At 48.7% G+C, this 25085-nt stretch overlaps 2 protein-coding genes and 1 pseudogene across 4 annotated transcripts in view; 1 reads left to right on the top strand and 2 right to left on the bottom strand.

Annotated features, from left to right (window-relative positions):
• The window catches only part of LOC104650443 (apolipophorins-like), a 183447-nt gene that overhangs the window by 150719 nt on the left and 7643 nt on the right, over window positions 1–25085 (top strand). Inside the window, exons 12-17 of the mRNA XM_074400437.1 lie at window positions 791–904; window positions 1515–1633; window positions 3306–3411; window positions 9325–9424; window positions 9864–10059; window positions 23816–23971. The gene's annotated coding sequence lies outside the window, so the exon portion shown is untranslated. The remainder of the gene's footprint in view (window positions 1–790; window positions 905–1514; window positions 1634–3305; window positions 3412–9324; window positions 9425–9863; window positions 10060–23815; window positions 23972–25085) is intronic.
• Window positions 16761–25085, bottom strand: part of LOC141584808 (phospholipid phosphatase 2-like) — a 122476-nt gene continuing 114151 nt past the window's right edge. For 2 of the 3 annotated variants that reach the window (XM_074400440.1, XM_074400439.1), the window contains 2 exons: window positions 19952–21758; window positions 16761–19150 (listed from right to left, as the gene is read on the bottom strand). The gene's annotated coding sequence lies outside the window, so the exon portion shown is untranslated. The remainder of the gene's footprint in view (window positions 19151–19951; window positions 21759–25085) is intronic. The other variant, XM_074400438.1, reaches the window with a different exon arrangement.
• On the bottom strand, window positions 17615–17711 carry LOC141584974 (small nucleolar RNA U13; annotated as a pseudogene).

Raw genomic sequence — 25085 nt, 5'->3', positions numbered from 1 at the left:
TCAGTCTCATGAGTAACTGGGATTAAAGGTACCCACAACTAGGCCCAGCTAATTTTTGTACTTTTAGTAGAGATGGGGTTTCACCATGTTGGCCAGGCTGATCTCAAACTCCTGACCTCACGTAATCCATCCACCTCGGCCTCCCAAAGTGCTGGGATTATAGGTGTGTGCCACCCCACCAGCCCATAACCCCAGTTTCTTTTTACCAACTTAGATTATGGAACTTGGCATGGTGCCCAGATTCCCATAATGCAAATTGTCCTCCCCAATTATAACTACCAGTTTTTTTTCATCTAAGAAAAACAAAACAAAAATTGAAATGCTGGTCATTTTTGTGGACAAAAAGATAAGTATGGCCAGGGGTAGTGGCTCATGCCTGTAATTCCAGCACTTTGAGAGGCTGAGGCGGGAAGATCACTTGAAGCCAGAAGTTCGAGACCAGCCTGACCAACATGGTGAATCCCCCTGTCTACTAAAACTACAAAAATGAGCCAGGCGGGCTGGTGTGCGCCTGCAGTCCCAGCTACTCAGGAGGCTGAGGCAGGAGAATCACTTAACCCAGGAGGCAGAGGTTGCAGTGAGCAGAGATCGTGCCACTGCAGTCCAGCTTGGGCAACAAGATCAGAACTCCATCTCAAAAAACACAAAAGTAATGCGACTGCTATTTTCTGGTTATAATCACAGAGTTCATGTAGAAAAGCTAAGCAATATGAAAAAATACAGAGTTAAAGTTTTTAAAAATTACCCCAAATTGGATCAGCAAACTTTTTTTTTTTCCCTCTTGAGACAGACTAGGTCTTGCTGCTGCCCAAGCTGGTGTACAGTGACACAATCACAGATGACTGCAGCCTCGACCTCCTGGACTGGCTCTGTGCTCCTGCCTCCCAAGGAGCTGGGACTACAGGTGCATATTCCTATACCCAGCTAATTTTTTTTTTTTTTTTTTTTTTTGAGGCGGAGTTTCACTCTTGTTACCCAGGCTGGAGTGCAATGGCGCGATCTCGGCTCACCGCAACCTCCGCCTCCTGGGTTCAGGCAATTCTCCTGCCTCAGCCTCCTGAGTGGCTGGGATTACAGGCACACGCCACCATGCCCAGCTAATTTTTTGTATCTTTGGTAGAGACGGGGTTTCACCATGTTGACCAGGATGGTTTCGATCTCTCGACCTCGTGATCCACCCGCCTCAGCCTCCCAAAGTGCTGGGATTACAGGCTTGAGCCACCGCGCCCGGCTAATTTTTTTTTTTTAATTGGTTTTGTAGAGGTGAAGTCTCACTATGTTGCCCAGGCTGGTCTCGAACTCTGGCCTCAAGTAATCCTCCGGCTTCAGCCTTCCAAAGTGCTGGGATTACAAGCATGACCTTATTTGGAGACTGGGTCATTACAGAGGTCATCAAGTTAAAATGGGTCATGAAGGTGGGGCCCTGATGCTATATAACTGTTGTCCTTACTAAAAGAAAAATTTGTTGCCTGTGAAAGAAAAAGAAAGAATAAAATATTTTTTCCTTGAGACAGGGTCTTGTTCTGTCACCCAGGCTGGAGTGAAGTGGTGTGATCTCAGCTCACTGCAGCCTCATCCTCCCTGACTCAAGCAATCCTCCAACCTCAGCCTCCTGAGTAGCTTGGGAACACAGGTACATGCAACCATACCTGGCTTTTTTTTTTTTTTTTTTTTCCCTGAGATGGATTCTTGCTCTTTCCTCCAGTCTGGAGTGCAGTGGTGCAATCTCAGCTCACTGCAACCTCCACCTCTGGGTTCAAGCAGTTCTCCTGCCTCAGCCTCCTGAGTAGCTAGGATGGCAGGCGTGCACCACCACAGCCAGCTAATTTTTATATTTTTAGTAGAGATGGGGTTTCACCATGTTGGCTATGCTGGTCTCAAACTCCTGACCTCTTGATCTGCCAACCTCAGCCTCCCAAAGTGCTAGGATTACAGGTGTGAGCCACCACTCCCGGCTGTATTGTTTTTAGTACAGGTGGGGTTTCATCCTGTTGGTCTGGCTGGTATTGAACTCCCGACCTGAAGTTATCCTCTCACTCATGCTCCCAAAGTACAGGGATTACAGACATGAGCCACGGCATCTGGCCTGAGACAACAAATTTGTCTTATTCTAAGCCACTTAGTTTGTGGCACTTTGTTACAGCATCCCCAGCAAAGTTATATCCAACGAATAATCCATTTCATTGTTGTTGTTTTTTTTTTTTTTTTTTTTTTGAGATGGAGTTTCGCTCTTGTTACCCAGGCTGGAGTGCAATGGCACGATCTCGGCTCACCGCAACCTCCGCCTCCTGGGTTCAAGCAATTCTCCTGCCTCAGCCTCCTGAGTAGCTGGGATTACAGGCACGAGCCACCATGCCCAGCTAATTTTTTGTATTTTTACTAGAGACGGGGTTTCACCATGTTGACCAGGATGGTCTCGATCTCTTGACCTCGTGATCCACCCGCCTCGGCCTCCCAAAGTGCTGGGATTACAGGCTTGAGCCACTGCGCCTGGCCGTTGTTGTTGCTTTTAAGGAAAAAAAAAGGAAAGAAAGAAAGAAAAAAGAATAATTAAAAAGAATGAAGGAGAGGAAGAAAGAGGAAGAGGGAGAGAGAACGGGAGTGTTGCTTTATTGCCCAGGCTAGAATGCAGTCTAAAAACGGGTATTGAAAACGTCTTTTATGCCAGTAATTTTGCTTAATAATGGAGACAGGAAAAAAATGAGGAAAGAAAATAACAAACAAACAGCCAACCAATAATTCATTTAAACCTGTAAGTAGGTATGATGTGGTACTGATCAGAGTGTATATTTTGTGTATTTAAAATGGAGAGTTCTATAAATGTTTATTAAGTTTACTTGTTCCGGATGTGAGTTCAAGTCCTGGATATCCTTGTTAATTTTCTGTCTCGTTGATCTGTCTAATATTGATGTTGAAGTCTCCCCCTATTATTGTGTGGGAGTCTGTCTCTTTATAAGTCTTACGTAATCTGGGTGTTCCTGTATTGGGTGCGTATATATTTAGGATCGTTAGCTCTTCTCGTTGCATTGATCCTTTGACCATTATGTAATGTCCTTCTTTGCCTCTTTTGATCTTTGTTGCTTTAAAGTTTATTTTATCAGAGGTGAGAATTGCAACTCCTGCTTTTTATTAATTAACTTATTTTTGCTCTCAAGTTGGTTGGTAAATCTTTCTCCATCCATTTATGTTGAGTCTTTGTGTATCCCTGCATGTGAGATGGGTCTAGATGCAGCATACCGATGGGTTTTTGCATTTCATTGTTAAAGGAAGCTCATGCTCTCTGTCATTCACCAATGTGTAATTAGGTTTTGGCCAGGAGCAGAGGCTCATACCTGTAATCCCAGGACTTTGGAAGGCTGAGATGGGAGGATCACTTGAAGCTCAGAGTTCGAGGCCAGCCTGGCCAACATGGTGAGACCCCATCTCCACATACACACAAATATTAGTTGGGCATGGTAGCATTCACCTGTAATCCCAGCTACTCAGGAGGCTAAGGTGGGAGGACTGCTTGATCCTGGGAGTAAGAGGCTGCAGTGGGCTATGATTATACCACTGCACTGTAGCCTGAACAACACAGGAAGTCCCTATCTATCTCTTAAAAAAAACAAAACAAAACAAAAAAAACAAAAAAAGGGCTGGAGTTTGAGTTTGTGTTTTTGTTGTTGTTACTGTTGTTGTTGTTGTTGTTGTCTTTTTTTTTAGACGGAGTTTCACTCTTGTTACCCAGGCTGTAGTGCAATGGCGCGATCTCGGCTCACCGCAACGTCCGCCTCCTGGGTTCAGGCAATTGTCCTGCCTCAGCCTCCTGAGTAGCTGGGATTACAGGCACGCGCCACCATGCCCAGATAATTTTTTATATTTTTTAGTAGAGACGGGGTTTCACCATGTTGACCAGGATGGTCTCGATCTCTTGACCTCGTGATCCACCCGCGTTGGCTTCCCAAAGTGCTGGGGTTACAGGCGTGAGCCACCGGGCCCAGCCTCGTTACTGTTGTTTTTTGAGATGGAGTCTCATGCTCTGCCCAGGCTGGAGTGCGGTGGTTCAATCTCAGCTCACTGCAACTCCACCTCCTGTGTTCAAGTGATTCTCCCACCTCAGCCTCCCAAGTAGCTGGGATTACAGGTGTGCACCACCACACCTGGCTCATTTTTATATTTTCAGTAGAGATGGGATTTCACCATGTTGGCCAGGCTGGTCTCAAACTCCTGACCTCAGGAGATCCACTGGCCTCGGCCTCCCAAAGTGATGGGATTACAGGTGTGGGTCACTGCGTTCAGTCGATTTCGTGTTTTGGCTGGGTTGGGTCTGGCAGGTGTGTGGTTAATAAACCAGGTCTAAATATTTCCAGGCTACTGGTGGGTCAGGCATGCACTGACAGCAATGTTGTGGATGGTGATACTGGCTTTGAACATGGAAGAAAACAAGGTCTGGTCTCCTTTTTTCACCCAGACGGTGTCGACGAGCTGACCTAGGAGATAACAGGACAGGTACATGAGACTCCATGTACATCCCGGGAAAGGGGGTGGCAACTGCTGGGACCCCAGCCCCCAAACCTGCCACCGCCCAGCCCACCTGGCCAGTGGCTCTTCCATGTTCCTTACAGCTTTTGAGAGGTTCGCTATTCAAAGGAGGATGAATCAAGGAAAGTACAGGGCTGGGGCACAATTTTGTTAAACACGACAAGGAATATGCCTTGGTTCAAGAAAACCCATGGCTAAGCACGGTGGTTTACGCCTGTAATCTCAGCACTTTAGAAGGTGGAGGTGAGAAGATCACCAGAGGTCAGGAGTTCGAGGCCATCACGGCCAACATAGAAACCCCATCTCTACTAAAAATACAGAAATTAGCCAGGTGTGGTGGCACATGCCTGTAGTCCCAGCTACTCAAGAGGCTGAGGCCTGAGAATCCCGGGAGGTGGAGGTTGCAGTGAGCCGAGACCACACCATTGTACTCCAGCCTGGGTGACAGAGTGAGACTCCATCTAAAAAATAAAATGAGAAAATCCGATCCTTCTGCCACGCATGGGGGTGCATGCCTGTAATCCCAGCACTTTGGGAGGCTGAGGTGGGCACATCACTTGAGGTCAGGAGTTCAAGATCAGCCTGGCTAACATGGCAAAACCTTGGCTCTACTAAAAATACAAAAATGAACCGGGCATGGTTGCATGTGCCTGTAATCCCAGCTAATTGGGAGACTGAGGCAGGAGAATCACTTGAACCCCGAAGGTGGAGGTAGCAGTGAGCTTAGATCACGCCACTGCACTTAAGCCTGGGGGACAGAGAAGACTCCATCTCAAAAGAAAAACGAAAAGGCAATGCAACCCCTACTAGTCTTCTCTATAAGCAGGCTCAGAGTGATGGCCGTGGAGTTTTTGGTCAGCCAGGGGCTTGAACACAATGGAATGTCTTCTTTTTTTTTTTTTTTTTTGACAGAGTTTTCGCTCTTGTTTACCCAGGCTGGAGTGCAATGGCACGATCTCGGCTCACCGCAACCTCCGCCTCCTGGGTTCAGGCAATTGTCCTGCCTCAGCCTCCTGAGTAGCTGGGATTACAGGCACGTGCCACCATGCCCAGCTAATTTTTTGTATTTTTTAGTAGAGACGGGGTTTCACCATGCTGACCAGGATGGTCTCGATCTCTTGACCTCGTGATCCACCCGCCTCAGCCTCCCAAAGTGCTGGGATTACAGGCTTGAGCCACCGCGCCCGGCTTGGAATGTCTTCTAATACAGGTAACTACTATAAGCAATAAAACAGGTTGGGTTTGGCAGCTCTCATCTGTAATCCCAGCACTTTGGGAGGCTGAGGCTGGAGGATCCCTTGAGTCCAGCTGTTTGAGATCAGCCCAGGCAGGAGGGTGAAAGCCCATCTCTACAAAAAATAAGTTAGTCTTACATGGTGGTACACCTGTGGTCCCAGCTACTGGGAGGCTGAAGCAGGAGGACTGCTTGAGCCTGAAAGGTGGAGGCTGCAGTGAGCCACAATTGCACCTGGATGCAGTGAGCCTGGATGACAGACTGAGACCCTGTCTTCAAAAAAGAAAAAAAAAAAAATTCGTTTGTAAGGATAATACAGACTGAGTACAGTGGCTCACCGCTGTAATATCCAGACTTCCGGACTTTGGGAGGCTAAGGCAGGGGGACTGCTTGAAGCCAGGTGTTTGAGACCAGCGTGCATAACATAGAGGGACCCAGTCTCTACAAAAAACACAAAAAAATTAGCCAGGCATGTTGGCATGTTCTTGTAGCCAGCTACTCATGAGGCTGAAGGGGGAGGATTGTTTGAATCCAGGGAAGGTGGAGGCTGCAGTGAGCCATGATGTCACTTCTGCACTCCAGCCTGGGTGTAGTAGTACAGTCAGAACTCAGCACAGCCTGCACCTCCACAGAGCGAGTCCCTCTCTCAAAAAAAAAAAAAAAAAAAAAAAAAAAGGCTGGGGCTCATGCCTGTAATCCCATCACTTTGGGAGGCTGCAGTGGGCGGATCATGAGGTCAGGAGATCGAGACCATCCTCCCCAACATGGTGAAACTCCATCTCTACTAATAATACAAAAAAAAAAAAAAAAAAAAAAAAGGTGGGCATGGTGGTACACACCTGTAGTCCTAGCTACTTGGGAGGCTGAGGCAGGAGAACTACTTGAACCCAGGAGGCAGAGATTGCAGCGAGCCAAGACTGAACCACTGCACTATAGTCTGGGATTGCAGGTGTGTGCCACCAGGCCTGGCTAATTTTTGTATTTTAGTAGAGATGGGGTTTCACCATGTTAGCCAGGCTGGTCTCCAACTCCTGATCTCAGGTGATCCTCCCACTTCAGCCTCCCAAAGTGCTGGGATTGCAGGTGTGAGCCACTGTGCCCAGTCTGATTTTTTTCAAGTATTTAAAAATATAAAACCAATAAACATTCTTGGGCAGCTCATGAGCTGTATAAAAACAGATGGTGGGATCTCTATGTCTCCTGTGTAGATACTATATGCCGTGGTTTCCAGAGCCCTGGCTAGATGTTTGTTTGTTTGAGACAGAGTCTCCCTCTGTTGGCCAGGCTGATGCAATGGTGTGATCTCAGCTCACTGCAACCTCCACCTCCAACGTTCAAGCAATTCATGTGCCTCAGCCTCCCTAGTAGCTGGGATTACAGGCACTACCACACCCAGATAATTTTTTTGTATTTTTAGTAGAGATGTGGTTTCAGTACGTTGGGCAGGTGCTCTCAAGCTCCTGGCCTCAGGTGATCATCCTACCTCGGCTTCCCAAAGTACTGGGATCACAGGTATAGATGATTCTGGCTAAGTACATTTAAATACTAAGTACATTTAAGTACTAAGCCCTGGCTAGGTACCTTTAAGGTATAATGGCATATGGAGGCTGAGGTGGGAGGATCACTGGATGCCAGGAGATCAAGGCTAGTCTGAGTAACATACCAACCAGAGAGATCCTATCTTTACAAAAAAAATTTTTATATTAACTGGGCATGTTGGTTATAGTGTGCACCTATAGTACTAACTACTTGGGAGGCTGAGGCAGGAGGATCCCTTGAGCCCAGCAGTTCAAGGTTTCAGTGAGCTGTGATCACGCCACTGAATTCCAGCTCTGAGACAGAGCAAGACACTCTTTCTAAAAATAGTAAAAAATGTTTTATTTTCTTGAGACAGAGTCTGGCTACATCACCCAGGCTGGAGTGCAGTGGTACAATCTCAGTTCACTGCAACCTCCGCCTCCTGGGTTCAAACAGTTCTCCAGTCTCGGCCCCCTGAGGAGCTGGGATTATAGGCGTGTGCCACTGGGTTTGGCTCATTTTTGTATTTTTAGTAGACACCAGGTTTCACCACGTCAGCCAGGCTGGCCTCCAACTCCTGACCTCAAATGATACACCCATCTTGGCCTCTCAAAGTGCTGAGATTACAGGTGTGAGCCACTGTGCCTGGCCTTGTGAAAATGTTAGTGGCATTTTGATTATAATTGAATACTTTAAAAAAAATCAAATGCGCATACATATGATTGTTTTTGGCAGGACTAGGGGCCAGGACTTTTTTCTAATTCCTTCACCTTGTATTCTAGGGCCTTGCAAACAATAGGTGCTTAGCAAATGCAATAGAAGGCACTCAGACAGTGCTTGATGTGTAGTGCATACTTGTCTTCATTAGGAAGAAAGAGACAGACAGGAAGAACAAGGGAAAATTCAGGGCAATTGATCAGGTCGACACCATCATTGCTAAAATCAGAGGAGACCAGGCTGTGTGAGGTGGCTCATGCCTGTAATTTCAGCACTTTAGGAGGCTGAGGCAGGTGGATCACTTGAGGTCAGGAGTTCAAGACCAGCCTGGACAACATGGCAAAACCTCATCTCTACTGAAAATACAAAAATTAGCCAGGCATGGTGTGGCAGGCCCCTGTAATCCCAGCTACTAAGGAGGCTGAGGCAGGAGAATCACTTGAACCCGGGAGGTGTAAGTTGCAGTTAGATGAGATTACACCACTGCACTCCAGCCTGAGGGACATTGCAAGACTCCACCTCAAAAAAAAAAAAAAAAAAAAAAATCAGAGAAGACCAAGATACTGGCAGATAATGCACTGTGTCACTTTCCGTGTGCATTTTTCCTGCCTCTTGGTAGACAGCTCCTAACATCACCATGAGATCCTGGTGAAGGAGGTGTGGATACTGGGGTTGCTACAGTTTATTGAACCATTTTTTCTCCCAGAGATGCTAATCTTATGTCAGATTCCTCTGAGTGTTTTTCGGATCCCTGCTGTGGGCAGTTTACCCTCAGGGCACTTCTCCATGGAGCCACCAGGTGGCGCCATTGCTGCATAAGTGAAACAAACTGACTCAAGATTAGAAAGTAGTGTTCCATTGTCTTTGAGCTGGGTGGGGTGGGTCAAACCTGTAATCCCAGTACTTAGGGAGGCTGAGATGGATAGTTCACTTGAGGCTAGTAGTTCGAGACCAGCCTGGCAACATGGTGAAACCCTATATGGTGAAACCCTAATTTTTATACTAAAAATACAAAAATTAGCCAGGCATAATGATTCACGCCTATAATCCCAGCTACTCGGGAGGCTGAGACAGCATTGGTTGGGAAGCAGAGGTTGCAGTGAGCCAAGATCGTGACACTGCCCTTTAGCCTGGGTAACAAAGCGAGACTCCAGTTTTTTAAAAAAAAACAGTATTCCTAAGGACTGAGAGGGGAAACTGAGGCATGCAGACTGGAGTTGGGGTGGGGCTTGGGCTTGGCAAGAGAATGGGTTCAAGTAACATGTGAAGGACTCTCAGAAAGTCACAGCAACTTCAAAATCATTTATTCTACCTCCCACTTCCACATTTTCCAGATATAGAAACCAAAGCTGAGAGCGGGAGATAACTATCCCAAAAGCACCACGTCGGTGGGGAGCCGGGTTGCCAGAGAAAACACAGGACATCCAGTGAAGTGTGAGTTTTGGACTCTTCGTGTATGTCTCAAATAATGCACGAGACTTAAACTAAAGCCTTATTCACTCTTTGTCTTCGAAGGTAACTGTGCATCTGTATGATGCTTTGCTAAGTCTGACAACCCTCATGAGGGTAAAATGAAGATTAGGGAAATAATTAAATGTAATAAGCAAACATGCAAAATAAAGACAACTCTGTTCCCATTGTGCAGACAAGAGAATTGCACATTAGGGAGGTGGCTTGCTCCAAGGCCACACTCACAAGCGTCAGAGTCAGGATTTGAACCTGGTCCTGATTCCAGAGGTCTCAATTTCACTGTTGTGGCCAGGAACATCTCATAGTCCGCCATGTGCGTGCATGTTCTGTCTTGAATATAACCCTCTCCCCATCGTGTAAGTGGACCATTCCCCTCCCTGACATTGAAGAATCCCGTATTCAGCAGGTGCCTCCTGACCCAGCAGAGCCCCATGAGCCCAGATCCCTGAGACCTGGTGGCTGCCATTATGACATTCCCCAACTGCATCTTAGGACCCAAGTCTGACCCCCTGCAGGATCTGCAGCTGTGTTACAGGAAAGGGGACCCGATCCAGACCCCAAGGGAGGGTTCTTGAATCTCGTGCAAGAAACAACTCAGGGTGAGTACATAAAGTGAAAGCACATTTTTTTTTTTTTGTTTGGTTGGTGGGTTTTTTTGTTTGTTTTTCAGATGGAGTCTCACTCTGTTGCCCAGGCTAGATAGAGGGCAGTGGTGTGATCTTGGCTCACTACAACCTACACCTCTGGGGTTCAAGTGATTTTTCTGCTTCAGCCTCCTAAGTAGCTGGGATCACAGGTGCTTGCCACCACACCTGGCTAATTTTTACATTTTTAGTAGAGATGGGGTTTCACCATGTTGGCCAGGCTGCTCTCAAACTCTCGACCTCAGATGATCCACCTCCCTCAGCCTCCCAAAGTGCTGGGGTTACAGGTGTGAGCCACAGAGCAAGTTGATGCTTTCCTAGACAAGCAAGTTTTTTAGGAAAGTAAAGATAGAATGGTTACTCCATAGAGCAGCCCAGAGGGCACTGGTGCCCATATTTAGGGTTATTTCTTCATGTCACGCTGAATGGGGGGGGTAGATTATTCATGACTCCCCTTTTTTAGATCATACAGGGCAACTTTCTGATGTTGCCATGGCATTTGTAAACTGTCAAGGCACTGGTGGCAATGTGGCAGTGAGGATGACCAGAGGTCACTCTCCTGGCCATCTTGGTTTTGATGGGTTTTGGATTGGCTTCTTTACTGCAGCCTGTTTTATTGACAAGGTCTCTGTGACCTGTATCTTGTGCTGACCTCCTATGTCATCCTGTGACTTAGAATGCCTTCCCCGCCTGGGAACGCAGCCCAGTAGGTCTCAGCCTCCTTTACCCATCTCCTATTCAAGATGCAGTTGCTGTGGTTCACACACCTCTGGCAGCTGGGCTCCTTGGGATCTCCTGACATTCTGTGCCCTCTGTGCCCTCCTCCCTCACTGCCATCGCTGTCTTCCTGAGCCTCCTCCTTCTGAATTTCTTCATCACCAAGAAGAGGAATCGCTGTTAGGTTTGGCTTTTGGGAAAGGGATGGACCAGGCAGGCAGTAGGGAGGGAGACACAGGCCCTGGCATGGGCGATGGGGAGGGGAGAGCTGAGTGGGAGCCGGTGGGTCTGTCTTTGTTCTTGTCTCTGTGAGTTGCCCATTGTGCAGATCTGCCCCGCTCCTTCCCCATCGCAATGGATGGGGACTCCACTCTCTAGTGTTCAGGCCCCGGGCCCTGGGTCAGATTGATGCCTTTTTCTCCTGCACTCCATTAGTCAGAAGATTTGCTTGGCATCACCTTGAAAATGCATCCAGAAGCAAGGCCCTGGCTCACTCCCTACTTCTGTCCCAGCCTCTCTGCACTTCCAGCCACAGGAGACCTGTGTGAGCTGAATCCATTGCACCCTCCTCTGCTCAGACCCACAGCGGCCCCATTTTTCTCGATCTGAGCCAAAGGCCCCAGAGTGGCCCACCAGGCTCACCCTGGGCTGCCTCATTGCCTCCAGCCTCACCTTCCACCAGTCTCCCTCCGTTTTCCACCTACCATTCTTCCCCATCCTCACACCTGCCTGATGTTCACACATCCCTCCAGGCATCTGCTTTAGCTGTTCCCTCCACCTGGACCACCCTCCTTCCAGAAGACCATTGTCCCCTCCAGCACCCCCTGCAGTCGGGCTGCCTCCCTCATCACCATCCAGCAAGGACATGGCCCGCCCATCCCTCTCCTCCCAGCAGCTCCCTTCCTTGGCCTGTCCTGGGTTTGTTTTTGCTTTTCCCCAGCACTTCGCACTTCCTAAAGGGCCCTGAAGGAGGCTCCTGGCAGGGGCCGATGGCCCGCTCTCCTTAGACTGGAAGCTCCACAGCAGCACGGGCCACTCCCTGTGGCAGACTCAGTATCTAGTTAGTGCTCCGCATGCAGAAGGTGCTGGATCAGTGTTTGAGAACTACAGAAGATAGGAGGGTGGAGAGAAGGGAGGGAGAGATGAAGGGAAGAAAGGAGGGAGGGGAGAAAGGAGAGGAGGGAAGGAGTGAAGAGGAGGGAGGCAAGGACACATAGGAAAGGGGAGGACAGATGGAGGGAAGGAAAGAGTTGAAGGAGGAAGAGAAGGAAGGAGGGAGAGAAGGAAGAGAGGGGGGAGGGAGGAAAGGAAAAATGGGAAGGAAGAAAGGGCGGGAGAGCAGAAGAAAGGAGTAGGGAAGAAAGGAAAGAAAGGCGGGAGAGAGGGAGGGAGGCAAGGGGCATGAAGGGAAGGAGTTTATTTCCTCTCTAGGCCCAGCTGTCCCAATGTCCATCTGTCACTTGGACTGTTTCTCCAGCCTCCTGCGTGGCCTCCTTCAGGCATGGTGGCTCACACCTGTAATCCCAGCACTTTGGGAGGTGGAGGCAGGCAGATCACCTGAGATCAGGAGTTCAAAAGCAGCCTGGCCAACATGGCAAAATGCTATTTCTATTAAAAACTACAAAGATTAGCTAAGCATGGTGGCAGGCACCTATAATCTCAGCTACTCCAGAATCTCAGGCAGGAGAACCGCTTGAACACAGGAGGCGGAGGTTGCAGTGAGCTGAGATTGCATCACTACACTCCAGCCTGGTAAGAGCAAGACTCCATCTCAAAAAATAAAAATCCTTCTCCAGGCAGCTGCCTTCTGATGATGCCCCCCTCACCCAGTGAAGCACGGGAGACCCCCAAATTCCTGCCTGACCTGAAAGTGCCAAGTGACCCTGCCCACGCACTCCTCTGGCCGCACTGTGTCCTCTGAGTCATGCTGTTCCCTGTCTCAAAGCCTCCCCTCCCTCTTCCCAGCCCCATCCTCTGCCTTCCTGGCATCCACCTCCTGGTCATTTAATGTGTATCTCAGGCTGTAATCCCAGCACTTAAGGAGGCCTAGGGCAGAGGATCACTTGAGCTCAAGAGCTTGAGGCCAGCCAGAGCAACATAGTGAGACCCCCCCCAAACCCCACCAAAAATGTGAAAGGAAGAAAAAAAGATGTAGCTCAGGCATTACCTCCAGGTAGCCTTTCTGATAGTGCCATCCACAGGTGGGCTCAGGGGCAGCCTCTGTTCTCTGGGCATCAGAAGCTGCCTCCCCCGGGGAAACGCTCCTGGGTCAGCTCCTCAGGAGTCCAGACACAGGATAACGGTGGATGGATCAGGACTGAGAGTCAGAGATGCGGAGAGGCAGGCAGCTTTGGGACACACTTGGTGAGATCAGTGGGATTTGCTGCAGGGTGACTGTCAGGGTGCAGGGGATAATTCTGGACCAGCCGTGTCTTCATCTCTCTCTCCCCTCCAATCCCAGGGGAGCAAATGAGGCAGAAGGACTTGAGGGCCCGGCTCACCAGCTCCATCCTCAGGAACTTGAGGACTATCAAGTTCCATGGCTGGTGAGGTCTGTTGTTCTGAGAGTTCCAGGCTTTTACCGATGTGGGGAGGAGGGTTCAGGTGCAGGTGGGCTGCAGAGACAGAATCCAGGGTCTGAGTGGCTTTCCTGCTGCTGGCCAGCAGTTGTCCACAGCCACCCTGTCACTGACATGATCCTTGTGCTGCCATTCTGTCATTTATTTCCGATGGCTGTCAGAACACTCTTCCTGAAGCACAGCTTTCAGAAGAATTTGAACATGTCGATGCATAGTCCAGATGCAGTGACTCATGCCTGCCATCCCAGCTCTTTGGGAGGCTGAGGTGGCTTGAACCCAGGTGGTGGAGATTGCAGTGAGCCGAGATTGTGCCACTTCATTCCAGCCTGGGTGACACAGCAAGACTTTGTCTCAAAAACAAAACAAAACTAAACAAAAGGACCATAAATGGGACCAACACATAGAGCCCTCCCGTGCTGCTCTCCCCAGGAGTCCCCAGGCTCAGCCCTCATGTCTATCACCTTCACAGAGAGGCCTTTCCTGACCACCTTCTCCACCATCACAGTACCCCTGCTCATGCTAGTGCACTCTACACCTGCACCTGACTTCTCTTTACTTTTTTATTTTGGAAGAGAGTCTTGCTCTGTTCCCCAGGCTGGAGTGCAGTGACGCAATGTCAGCTCACTGCAACCTCCACCTCCCAAGTTCAAACAATCCTCCCACCTTAGCCTCCTGAGTAGCTAGGATTACAGGCAGGCACCACCACTCCTGGGTCATTTTTTTTTTTTTTTGTACATTTAGTAGAGATGGCATTTCACCATGTTGGCGAGGCTGGTCTTGAACTCCTAACCTCAAGGGATCCATCCACCTCAGCCTCCCACAGTGCTGGGATTACAGGTGTGAGCCACCGCACCTGGCTGCACCTGCTTTAGTGTTTATTTTTCATAGCACTCTCCACTTGATGTGCTGTCGGAGCTAATGGTTTGTTTATGGATCGCCTGTCTCTTTCCCCCTCATTAGAATGATGGATCCATTAAGACAGGCATCCCCAAACTTTTTACACAGGGGCCCAGTTCACTGTCCCTCAGACCGTTGGAGGGCTGCCACATACTGTGCTCCTCTCACTAACCACCAATGAAAGAGGTGCCCCTTCCTGAAATGCGGTGGGGGGGCCGGATAAATGGCCTCAGGGGGCCACATGCTGCCCGCGGTTCAGGCCATAGTTTGGGGACACCTGCAGTAAGAGATCGGGAACTTTGTTTTGCTCATTGCTGTTTCCCCAGACCCTCGAACCCTGCCGGGTATATGGCAACCATGCAGTAGTTATTTATAAAATAAATGAATGTTGAAATAAATGGCCGGGTGCTGTGGCTCATCTCAGCACTTTGGGAGGCCGAGGTGGGCGGATTGCTTGAGGTCGAGAGTTCGAGACCTGCCTGGACAACATGGTGAAACCCCATCTCTAATAAAAATAGAAAAGTAGACTAGGAATGGTGATGCATGCCTGTAATCCCAGCTACTCGGGAGGCTGAGGCAGGAGAATTGCCTGCACCCGGGAGGTGGAGGTTGCAGTGAGTCGAGATCATGTCACTGCACTGCAGCCTGGCAGAAAGAGAGAGACTGTCTCGGAATTAAATAAAAATAATTTACAAAAAGAATGAAAGATAAGAAGGTCTAGATAGAAGGAATAAGTTACAGTAATCGATAGTGCACAAGGGAAATTAGAGTGAATGAGAATTTATTTGAATATTTCAAGATAGAAGGATTTTCATGTTCCCAAAACACCAGAAAAATATTTGAGGTGATGACTGTCTCAGTTACCCTGATTTGATCATTATATATTGTCTACAGCTGGAGTCCCCAACCCTACTGGCCACGGATCAGTACAAGTCTGTAGCCTGTTTTGTTTTTGTTTTTCTTTTTTTTCTTTTTCTTTCTTTTTTTTTTTTTTTTTGAGACAGAGTCTCAGTGCGTGCAGCGGTGCAATCTCAGGTAAATCTGGCCTACACCTCCGAGGTTCAAGCAATTCTCCTGCCTCAGCCTCCTGAGTAGCTGGGATTACAGGCATGTACCACCACACCTGGCTAATTTTTGTATTTTTAGTAGAGACAGGGTTTCACCATGTTGACCAGGCTGGTCCCAAACTCCTTATTTCAGGTGATTCGCCCTCCTGATTCTCCCAAAGTGCTGGGATTACAAGTGTGAGCCACTGTACCTGGCCTTTTTTTTTTTTTTTTTTTTTTTTTTTTTTTTTTTATGGAGTTTTGCTCTTGTTGCCCAGGCTGGAATGCAATGGTGTGATCTTGGCTCTCTGCAACCTCTGTCTCCCAGATTCAAGCGACTTTCCTTCCTCAGACTCCCAAGTAGCTAGTGTTACAGGTATGAGCCACCATGCCAGGCTAATTTTTGTATTTCTAGTAGGGACAGGGTATCTCTATGTTGGTCAGGTTGGTCTTGAACTTCCAACCTCAGGTGATCCACCTGCCTCAGTCTCCCAAAGTTCTGGGATTACAGGCATGAGCCATTGTGCCCGGCTCACCTGTTAGGAACTGGGCAGGCAGCACAGCAGGTGAGCAGCGGGTGCGTGAGGGAGGTTTCATCAGTGTTCACAGCCACTCCTTATTGCTGGCATCACCACCTGAGCTCCACCTCCAGTCAGATCGGTGGCATTGTTAGAGTCTCATAAGAGCACGAACCCTACTGTAAACAGCACATTAGAAGGAGCTGGACTGCGTGCTCCTTATGAGAATCCAATGCCTGTTGATCTGTCACTGTCTCCCATCACCCCCAGAAGGGACCATCTAGTTTCAGAAAACAAGTTCGGGGCTCCCACTGATTGTACGTTACGGTGAGTTGTGTAAGTATTTCATTATATATTACAATGTAATAATAATGGAAGTAGGCCGGGCACAGTGGCTCATGCCTGTTATCCTAGCACTTTGAGAGGCTGAGGCAGGTGGATCACCTGTGGTCGGGAGTTCAAGACCAGCCTGGCCAACATGGTGAAACATCGTCTCTACTAAAGGTACAAAAACTGGCCGGACATGGTGGCAGGACATGTAATCCCAGCTACTTGGGAGGCTGAGGCAGGAGAATTGCTTGAACCCAGGAGCCAGAGGTTGCAGTGAGCCACGATCGTAGCATTTTGGGAGGCTGAAGTGGGCGAATCACCTGAAGTCAGCAGTTTGAAACCAGCCTGGCCCACTGGTAAAGCCCCGCCTGTAATATAAATATAAACATTAGCTGGGTGTGGTGGTAGGATCCTATAAGCTGAGCTACTCGGTAGGTTGAGGCAAAATAATTGCTTGAACCCAGGAGATGGAGGTTGCAGTGAGCTGAGATCATGTCCCTGCACTCCAGCCTGGGCAATAGAGCAAGATTCTGTCTTTAAAAAAAAAAAAAAAAAAAGGCAAGCCAGTCACAATGGCTTATACCTATAATCCCAGAACTTTGGGAGGCCAAGGTGGAAAGATCACTTGAGGCTAGGAGTTCCAGGTGTAAACCTGGGCAACATAGCAAGACCCCATCTCTACAAAACATTTTTTAAAAATTAGGCACAGTGGCATGTGCCTGTAGTCTCAGCTACTCAGGAGCCTGAGGCAAGAGGATTGCTGGAGCCCAGAAGGTGGAGCCTGCAGTGAGCCGTGCTTGTGCCACTGCACTCCAGCCTGGGTGACAGAGTGAGACCCTGTCTCTCAAAAAAAAGAATTCAGAGTAGAGAAAAGTATGAATCGTAAGTTCAAGCATGCCATGTCCCAAATTTCCTTCACAAGTGTTGATGAACGCCCCAAGAAATCTGTATTCATTTCCCAGTGCTGCCTTAACAAAGTAGCTTCAACCACAGAGGTTTATTCTCACAGTTCTGGAGGCCAGGAGTCTGAAATCAAGAGATTTTTTATTGTTTGTTTGTTTTTCCTGTGAAGGCTGTGAGGGAGGGTCTGTCCCAGGTTTCGCTCCTGGATTCTCAGAGCTTCCAGAGTTCCTTGGCTTGTAGGTGGTCTTCTGTCTCTGTCTTGACATTGTCTTCCCTTGGTAGGTGTCTTTGTCCACACATTCCCTTTTTATAAGGACACCAGGCACACGGGATTAAAATTTACCCTCATTACCTCAGCTTAGCCTGATCACATGTGAAGAGCCTATTTCCAAATAAGGTCGCATCCACAGACCCTGCGGCATAGGGCTTCAGCGTCTTTTGGGGAGACACAGGACAACGCATAACGCTATAGATTTGCAAATATTTTTAGTTTGAGTTTCTGGGTTTTATTTATTTTTCGCATCAGGTGGGTGATGTGATGATACCATAACAAGTTTTGAGGAGGGTGCATATAATAAAATAGCATGAAAACCCAATGGTCATGCTTAGGTTTTGATTTCTTAATTTTACTTTTAATTTTTCTTGAGGCAGGGTCTTGCTCCATTACTCCGGCTGGAGGGCAATGGTGCAAACATGGCTCACTACAGCCTCAACCTCCTGGGCTCCAGCGATCTTCCCACCTCAGCCTCCCAAAGTGCTAGGATTATCGGAATGAGCCACCACCCCCAGCTGTTCTCTACTTTTTGTTTGTACGTTGTTCTTTTTACTCAAAAATACACCTTTGCAGCTGGGCATGCTGGCTCATTTCTGTAATCCTCAGCACTTTGGGAGGCCGAGGCAGGTGGATCACTTGAGGTCAGGAGTTCAAGACCAGCCTGGCCAACATGGTGTAATGCCTTCTCTACTAAAAATACAAAAATGAGCTGGACATGGTGGTGCATGCCTGTAATCCCAGTGACTCGGGAAGCTTAGGCAGGAGAACCACTTGAACCCTGGAGGCGGAGGTTGCAGTAAGCCAAGTTCATAATACTGCACTCCAGACTGGGTGGCGGAGCGAGACTCTGACTCACAAAAAAAAGGAAATACACATACATACATATATATATATATATACACATGCACACTTAATACACACACACACACCTTGGCAGTCTTTTTATATATCAGCATTTGCTATTACAATTTAAAATCTACGGTAGATTTCATTTAGATTAATAGTCTTAACTACTATCCTGGTAAGTTCTACAATCTACGGTAGATTTCATTTAGATTAATAGTCTAACTACTATCCTGGTAAGTTCTACAACTAAAGAAAATAGGCAACGCATTTAAATGATTCAAAGTTCAAAACCTATGAAAGAGTATAGAACTGAGTCTCCCATATGGCAGCCAGTGGCATCTGTGTTTCTTGAAATCGAAGTGAGGCCAGATATGGTGGCTCCTGCCTGTAATCCCAGCACTTTGGGAGGCAGAGTCAGGTGGCTCTTCTGAGGTCAGGAGTTTGAGAGCAGCCTTACCAACATGGTGAAACCCCATCTCTACTAAAAACACAGAAAGAAGCCAGATGTGGTGGTGAAGCCCTGTAACCCTATCTAATTGGGAAGCTGAGGCAGGAGACCTGGAGACCTGCTTGAACCTGGGGACAGAGGTTGCGGTTGGCCAAGATCATGCAGCCTCACTTCAGCCTGGGAAACAGAGCTAGACTCCATCTCAAAATAGAAAAAAAAATCTAAATGAATTAACATTAAAGAAGATGAAGGATTCGGTTCTTTGGCTGCGTCGGCCACATTTCAGGTGCTCCGCAGCTGCAGATGGTCCTCAAACATGGTCCTCAAACATGGTCCTCATTGCAAAAAGTTCTTTTGGTTGGTGCTGGTGCCTCCTTAAAGCCGCTCTCCCTCCTCTCATGAAAGCCAACCACTGTTAGGGTTTTTTTGGTGATTCCTTTCCGAGATGATCTATGCACACGATCAGCACATGGAGTTAATATATCTACCTAAAAAAAAAAAAAAAAATCGGTGTGTCCCGTGTAGTGCGAATGACCATGTAAAAGTCCATGGAATGGAATGTATTCAGCTAGTTTCATAATGAAGTGCTCTTGAGTTTTTCCCAGGTTTCCTCTCTTACAATTATTCTGTGGTGAACACCATTCTCTCTGCAGAGTACATTCTTAACAGTGGAATTCCCTGGCCACAAGGTTTATATGTCTTTCTCTTTTCTTTTCTTTCTTTTCTCTCCCTCCCTCTATTCCCTCTTTCTTCCTTTTCCTACCTCTTTTCTTTCCTTTCCCCTCTCTCTTCCCCCGCTTTTTTTCTCACCCACTTTCCTCTTTCTTTCACAAGGTCTTCTATGCAATGGCATGATCCCAGATGACTGCAGCCTTGAACCCCTGAGCCCAAGCGATCCTCTTGCTTCAGCCTCCCAAGTAGCTGGATCCAAGGCCTGTGCCATCATGCCCTTCCATTTTTTTTTCTTTTCTTTTTGTGGAGATGCGGCTTACTGTGTTGTGCAGGCTCATTTTCATCTTAGTAGGTCCTTTTCAAGGGTTCTTACCCAAGGGTACCTGGATAGAACTTAGTCACTTGAAGCCCTTGTCGTTGTGTTGAAGTTTCGTGTCTGTTTCCTCCATCCCGGGGAGAAGATTTAAATCTTCTATCCCCTTTTCAAGCAGAACAGTGACTTCAGAAAGTGCACAAATGTTGGGAGGTGAGGTGGGAGGATCACATGAAGTCAGGAACTTGGGACCAGGCTGGCCAAGAAGGTGAAACCCTGTCTCTACCAAAAATACAAAACTTACCTGGGCGTGGTTGTGCACGTCTGTGGGCCCAGCTTCTCAGGAGGCTGAGGCAGGCGGATTGCTTGAATCTGGAAGGTGCAGGTTGCAGTGAGTTGAGATTGCACCACTGCACTCCAGCCAGGGTACAAATAGCACCTTTAGCCTTGATCCCACCAGGCATGACCAGTGGGCACGTTCAGCAGTGGATCATCCAATTCTGCCTCAATTTGCAGTGTCTTCTCAGTTGGCTGGAGTGGCACATCTGAAGCTGGGGCTGGATGTCTTGCTGCATAAATACTCTCTCCATTTCCACCTGTGCCGTCAGCCTGGGTGGGGAGAAGACGAGTATCAGGGGAGAGCCATCTTCTTCCTAAAGCCCCACCTGTCTGATGGCTGAGACATCTGCTTCATTTCCAGAACTCCCAGGGGGCCTTGAACGTCTTGTTATTTGCTAAATATGCAAGCACAGATTGCCTGTACCTCCCCTCGGACCTTCCTGCCACTCCCTATAGAACTGTCTGAAGCCTGGAAATGTTTATTTGCCTTTGGAGAAATTCTAGTTCTATCTGCCCCAGACTCATCAAAATTACAGTAACAGCCTGCGCTCTATAACTTTCTGGAGCCTGTTCCAGCAAGTCCCTTCTTCAAGTCTTTTTTCTAACCCCGTACAAGATGGGGAAACTGCGGCAGATGAGCTCATGAATACAAAGTGCCAGAGCTCGGGTTCAACCTTGAATCCCTGGGCCCAGGGGTTCGAGGCTTGGGTTCAACCTTAAAGTCTGAGGGATTTAAGGTTGATGTGGGAAGGGTTCTGTTTGACACCCCCTACCCCGGTGTGTGGGGGTTGGTCCGGTGTTGCCTGGAGAGCCCCAGTTTTCGCCCGCTGTCCTGACGCATTTGTGGCTAGTGTTCTCTTTAACTGCAAAGTGTGGTTTAGGAGAGAAGTTCTGTGCTCACCCTGTTCACCTGCACCCTGAGGAAGCTCTGAGACCACCACGCAGCCTCCGATACACACTGAAGAAAGCCGGCTCTAGGATGTGCCTGCCAGCAGGAGGAGCTGCGAGCATCTACATCCACATGTAGACATATTTGTACACATACATTCAGATACAAACATCCATATATATACACGTCTTTACACACATCTGCACACTCGTCTGTATACACACATTCATACACATGTCTACATGTACACACATCCATATCTACACATTCATACACACATATCTGTATTTCCATATATCTGTATACATACACATCTGCACACATCCACGTACAGATACATCTGTATACAGATGCATGCACATACATACACATCTGCACACATGTCGGTGGGGATCAGGGAAACAGCGTTAAGTCGTGATGGTCTGGCAATAGCGAGTATTGTTTTGACATCTTTTGGGTGAACTGACCAGCTAGTGGCTATTAGAGGGGTGTGTGGGGTGTGTCTGCAGCTTGGTGGGTTCATCAAACATGGTATTTATTGTTGCACATGTCTTTTCTAGAGGATCTCCCATGTGGGGCCCTGGAGTGTAATGAGCTGTCCACATGGCCCACCTGCCAGTGTCTGCACCAGTGACCAACAAAGTTCTGGCTTCACAGGCCTCAAGGACTTTGGATTGTACTGTAAGAAATGCTAGTGTGCTATCATTGGAAGTGTCTGGTCACCACGTGGAGATCTGTTGCCAGCGGCAGGTTGGGAGCCGGGAGAGCCGGGAGGATGTTTCAGTCAGACAGGCTCGATGACCAGGGCTGGAGCTGGTGGGCAGCAGAGATGGCAGATGGGGTGGACTCTAGTCACGTTCCATAGTGATGGCCGACAGAGTTTCTGATAGATCCAACGAGGGGGTTGTCAGTGAGAGAAGAGGAGTCCTTTGTGTTTACGTCTGAGTTTATAACACAGGTTTCTAATTTTGAGAAATCCAGAGTTTAAAAAATTGGGGAAGGGCTGGGCATAGTGGTTCCCACCTGTAATCTCAGCACTTTGGGAGGCCAAGGCGGGCGGATCACTTGGGCTCAGGAGTTGGAGACCAGCCTCGCCAACATGGTGAAACCCGGTCTCTACTAAAAATACAAAAATTAGCTGGGCACTGTGGTGTGCATTTGTCATCCCAGCTACTTGGGAGGCTGAGGCAGGAGAATCACTTGAACCCAGAGACGAAGTTTGCATTGAACCAGGATCCTGCCACTGCCCTCCAGCCTGGGTGACAGAGTGAGACTCTATCTCAAGGAAAATCAAAACCGGGGAAGGATCAGCATACAAAGCCATTAGTTGGGCTGTCTCCTGCCCTCTCTCCAGTCCCAGCTTGCGTGATCATGGCTGGGCTTGCTGGCCAAGCCTGTCATTCCGGGTGACACCACGGCCTTTTCAGGACTGGAGACATGCAGCCACCCATGGTCGGCAAGGCTGAGTGGTTCCAGGAGCAGCTGGAGATGAAACTGGTCATGGGGGCAGCCCTGTCATCTTTACAGGGAACCTCACGCAGCAGGCAGGCTGCAAGCTGGCCTCTCTGCATCACTGAGCCATCTGCTGAGTGACCAAGCCCACCTGACAGGTAGGCTATGAAACCCCTTGTGCCCCATCTCCCCTGTGGCCAGGCTAGGGTGTGGGCCAAATGCCTCCTGATGGTCCTCATCAGCCCAGCCTCTCAATATTAACAACCCATCTAAGGACAGACGTAGGCTCAGTGAGCCCCCAGAACCTCCCCAACCTCCAACTGCCCCCACAAACCTGAAAATAGCAGCTTTAGGGCAGTTTTTATTCTCACCCATGGTCAGAAACATGTAACATTTTGACCTAAAATACACAGGGCATTTAAAACACACACCCAGGCTGAGCAGGTGCTGGCCCGGTGCCAGAGCCAGGGCGGTGGCACCTGGGTGTGCCGCTTATGTGTTCTGAATGATTCCAAGGTAAGGACAGGAGCTGAAGCTGGGGGCACTTGGAGCAGTGGCTGTTGACCACCTCATGTGGGTGTTTGGGAGTCATAACAGCTGGCCCAGTTCCACCTGTGTGTTCTGGATGACCTTCAGTGTTGCAGAAGCAGAAGCTTCAGAAGGTGAAATTTATCCAACAACCTATGAGGTGTGGTTAATTCTTTTGTCATCTGTCCTATTTGATTTTGTTTCATTCTTTTTTTTTTTTTTTTTTTTTTGAGGCAGTCTCACAGTGTTGCTGGGATTGGATGCAATGGTGCAATCTTGGCTCACCACAGCCTCTGTCTCCTGGGTTCAAGCGATTCTCCTGCATCAGCCTCCTGAGTAGCTGAGATTACAGGTGCCCACCACCACACCTGGTTATTTATTTATTTTGTATTTTTGTAGAGACAGGCTTTCACTGTGTTGGCCAGGCTGGTTTCAAACTTCTGACCTCAGGAAATCTGCCTGCCTTGGCATCCCAAAGTGCTGGGATTACAGGCATGAGCCACTGTGCCCAGCCTCATTCTACTTTATTCTTGGGCCAAGCACAGTGTCCCATGCCTATAATCCCAGAACTTTGGGAAGCCAAGGCAGGAGGATTGCTCGAGTCCAGGAGCTCAAGATCAGCCTGGACAACATAGACCCCTGTTTCTAAAATATATGTATACACACACACACACACACACACACACACACATTAGCCAAGGTGGCGGCACAAGTCTGTAGTTCCAGCTACTACTTGGGAGGCTGAGGTGGGAGGATCAAATGAGCCTGACAGGTCGAGGCTGCAGTGAGCCGTGATCAGGCCTGTCTGTGGGCTGTTGTGCAGGGCACAGGTGTTGACTCTTCAATGAGCCCCCCAACCCCAAGGCCCCTGGCATATCCCGAGTCCCCTCTTTGCCTGGGGCTCAGGGTGTTGGTCCTTGGGGGCTGACCCTTTCTCCTGCCTGCTCTCTGTCCCGGCAGCACTGCTGGAAAGGGAGGAGGAGGATGGACGCTGGGCGGCCACACTGGGTGCCGAGCTCGTCGTGTCAGGACTGGCAGGGCTGTGTGCCCTTAGCCTGCTGCAGCAGCGAGGCCGGCTCTGGACCAACTCCCTGAGGATCCAGTGCAGCCTGCTGGGTAAGGCACTGCATGTCTGGCTGTGGGGCAGTTGGAGGTGGCAGGGTCTGCCCTGTTTCTTGAGGCTGTGGCTCTGCAGGCTAAGATATGCTGTCACCACAGGATTTTCCATTAGTCATTCTGTGGGCTCTGAGTAGGACTTAGTACCTGCTCATTTAAAAAAAAACAACAAAAGGTGTGTCTGCTGAGGGGACATTCATCCCTCTCTTAAGACCTCCCCCAGAACAGGTTCTAATGGAGTGACAGGTGAAGCAGACCACAGGGCTGGGAGGACACGGCTGAGGCCAGGCTGGGCTGGGCCCTCCTCCTCTTGGAGCCCTGGTGGAGGGCTGCCTGGCAGAGGGCAGGGGTCCGTTGATCAATCTTCACAGCTCAGGCAAAGCAGCCAGCGCACCAGTGCAGCACCGGCCAGAGGCTGCCGACAGAGTGGTTTAGATGGCGCTTACCAGCTGGAGCTGGTCCATGAGCTCCACAGCACACAGATCCCGGCCTCAGCCACAAGGTAGGGACATCCAGAGAGAGCACCAGAGTCTGGCAAGGTGATCTGAGTACCCTGAGCTCATTCCTAAAGAGATGAACTTGCTCCCAATAGCATAGCCACATAGGACAGCTGGAACTCAGCCTTGGTGACTTTCCCTTTTGCATCTCCAACCCCACGTCCTCAGAAGTAAGAAACGCTTGTCACAGTGCCAAGCACTGGAAGGAGGGCTTGGGAAACAGATTTTCAATCATAAAAATGCATTTTGGAAACAGCAGTTCACTTAGTTTTTCCCAGAGCAGGGGTTCTTTTGCTGAGTTAGGAATCACGGTGTGCTCAGCTGCTGAACAGGTGGTAGTTCTTCTATAGCACGCATTTAACCTTATACATATTTTTTTCTTTTCACATCCAGTCCTGCAAATGGTGGTGGCTTATTTATTTTTTTTCTCGCTGTGTCACCAGGCTGGAATGCAGTGGCATAATCTCAGCTCACTGCAACCTCTGCCTTCCGTATTCAAGTGATTCTCCTGCCTCAGCCTCCCAAGTATCTGGGACCACAGGCATGCACCACAATGCTTGGCTCATTTTTGTATTTTAGAAGAGATAGGGCTTCACCATTTTGGCCAGGATGGTCTT

Source organism: Saimiri boliviensis, chromosome 6 (genome assembly GCF_048565385.1).
Source record: "Saimiri boliviensis isolate mSaiBol1 chromosome 6, mSaiBol1.pri, whole genome shotgun sequence".
Lineage (NCBI taxonomy): Eukaryota > Metazoa > Chordata > Mammalia > Primates > Cebidae > Saimiri > Saimiri boliviensis.
This window is presented reverse-complemented; position numbering and strand designations above follow the sequence as displayed.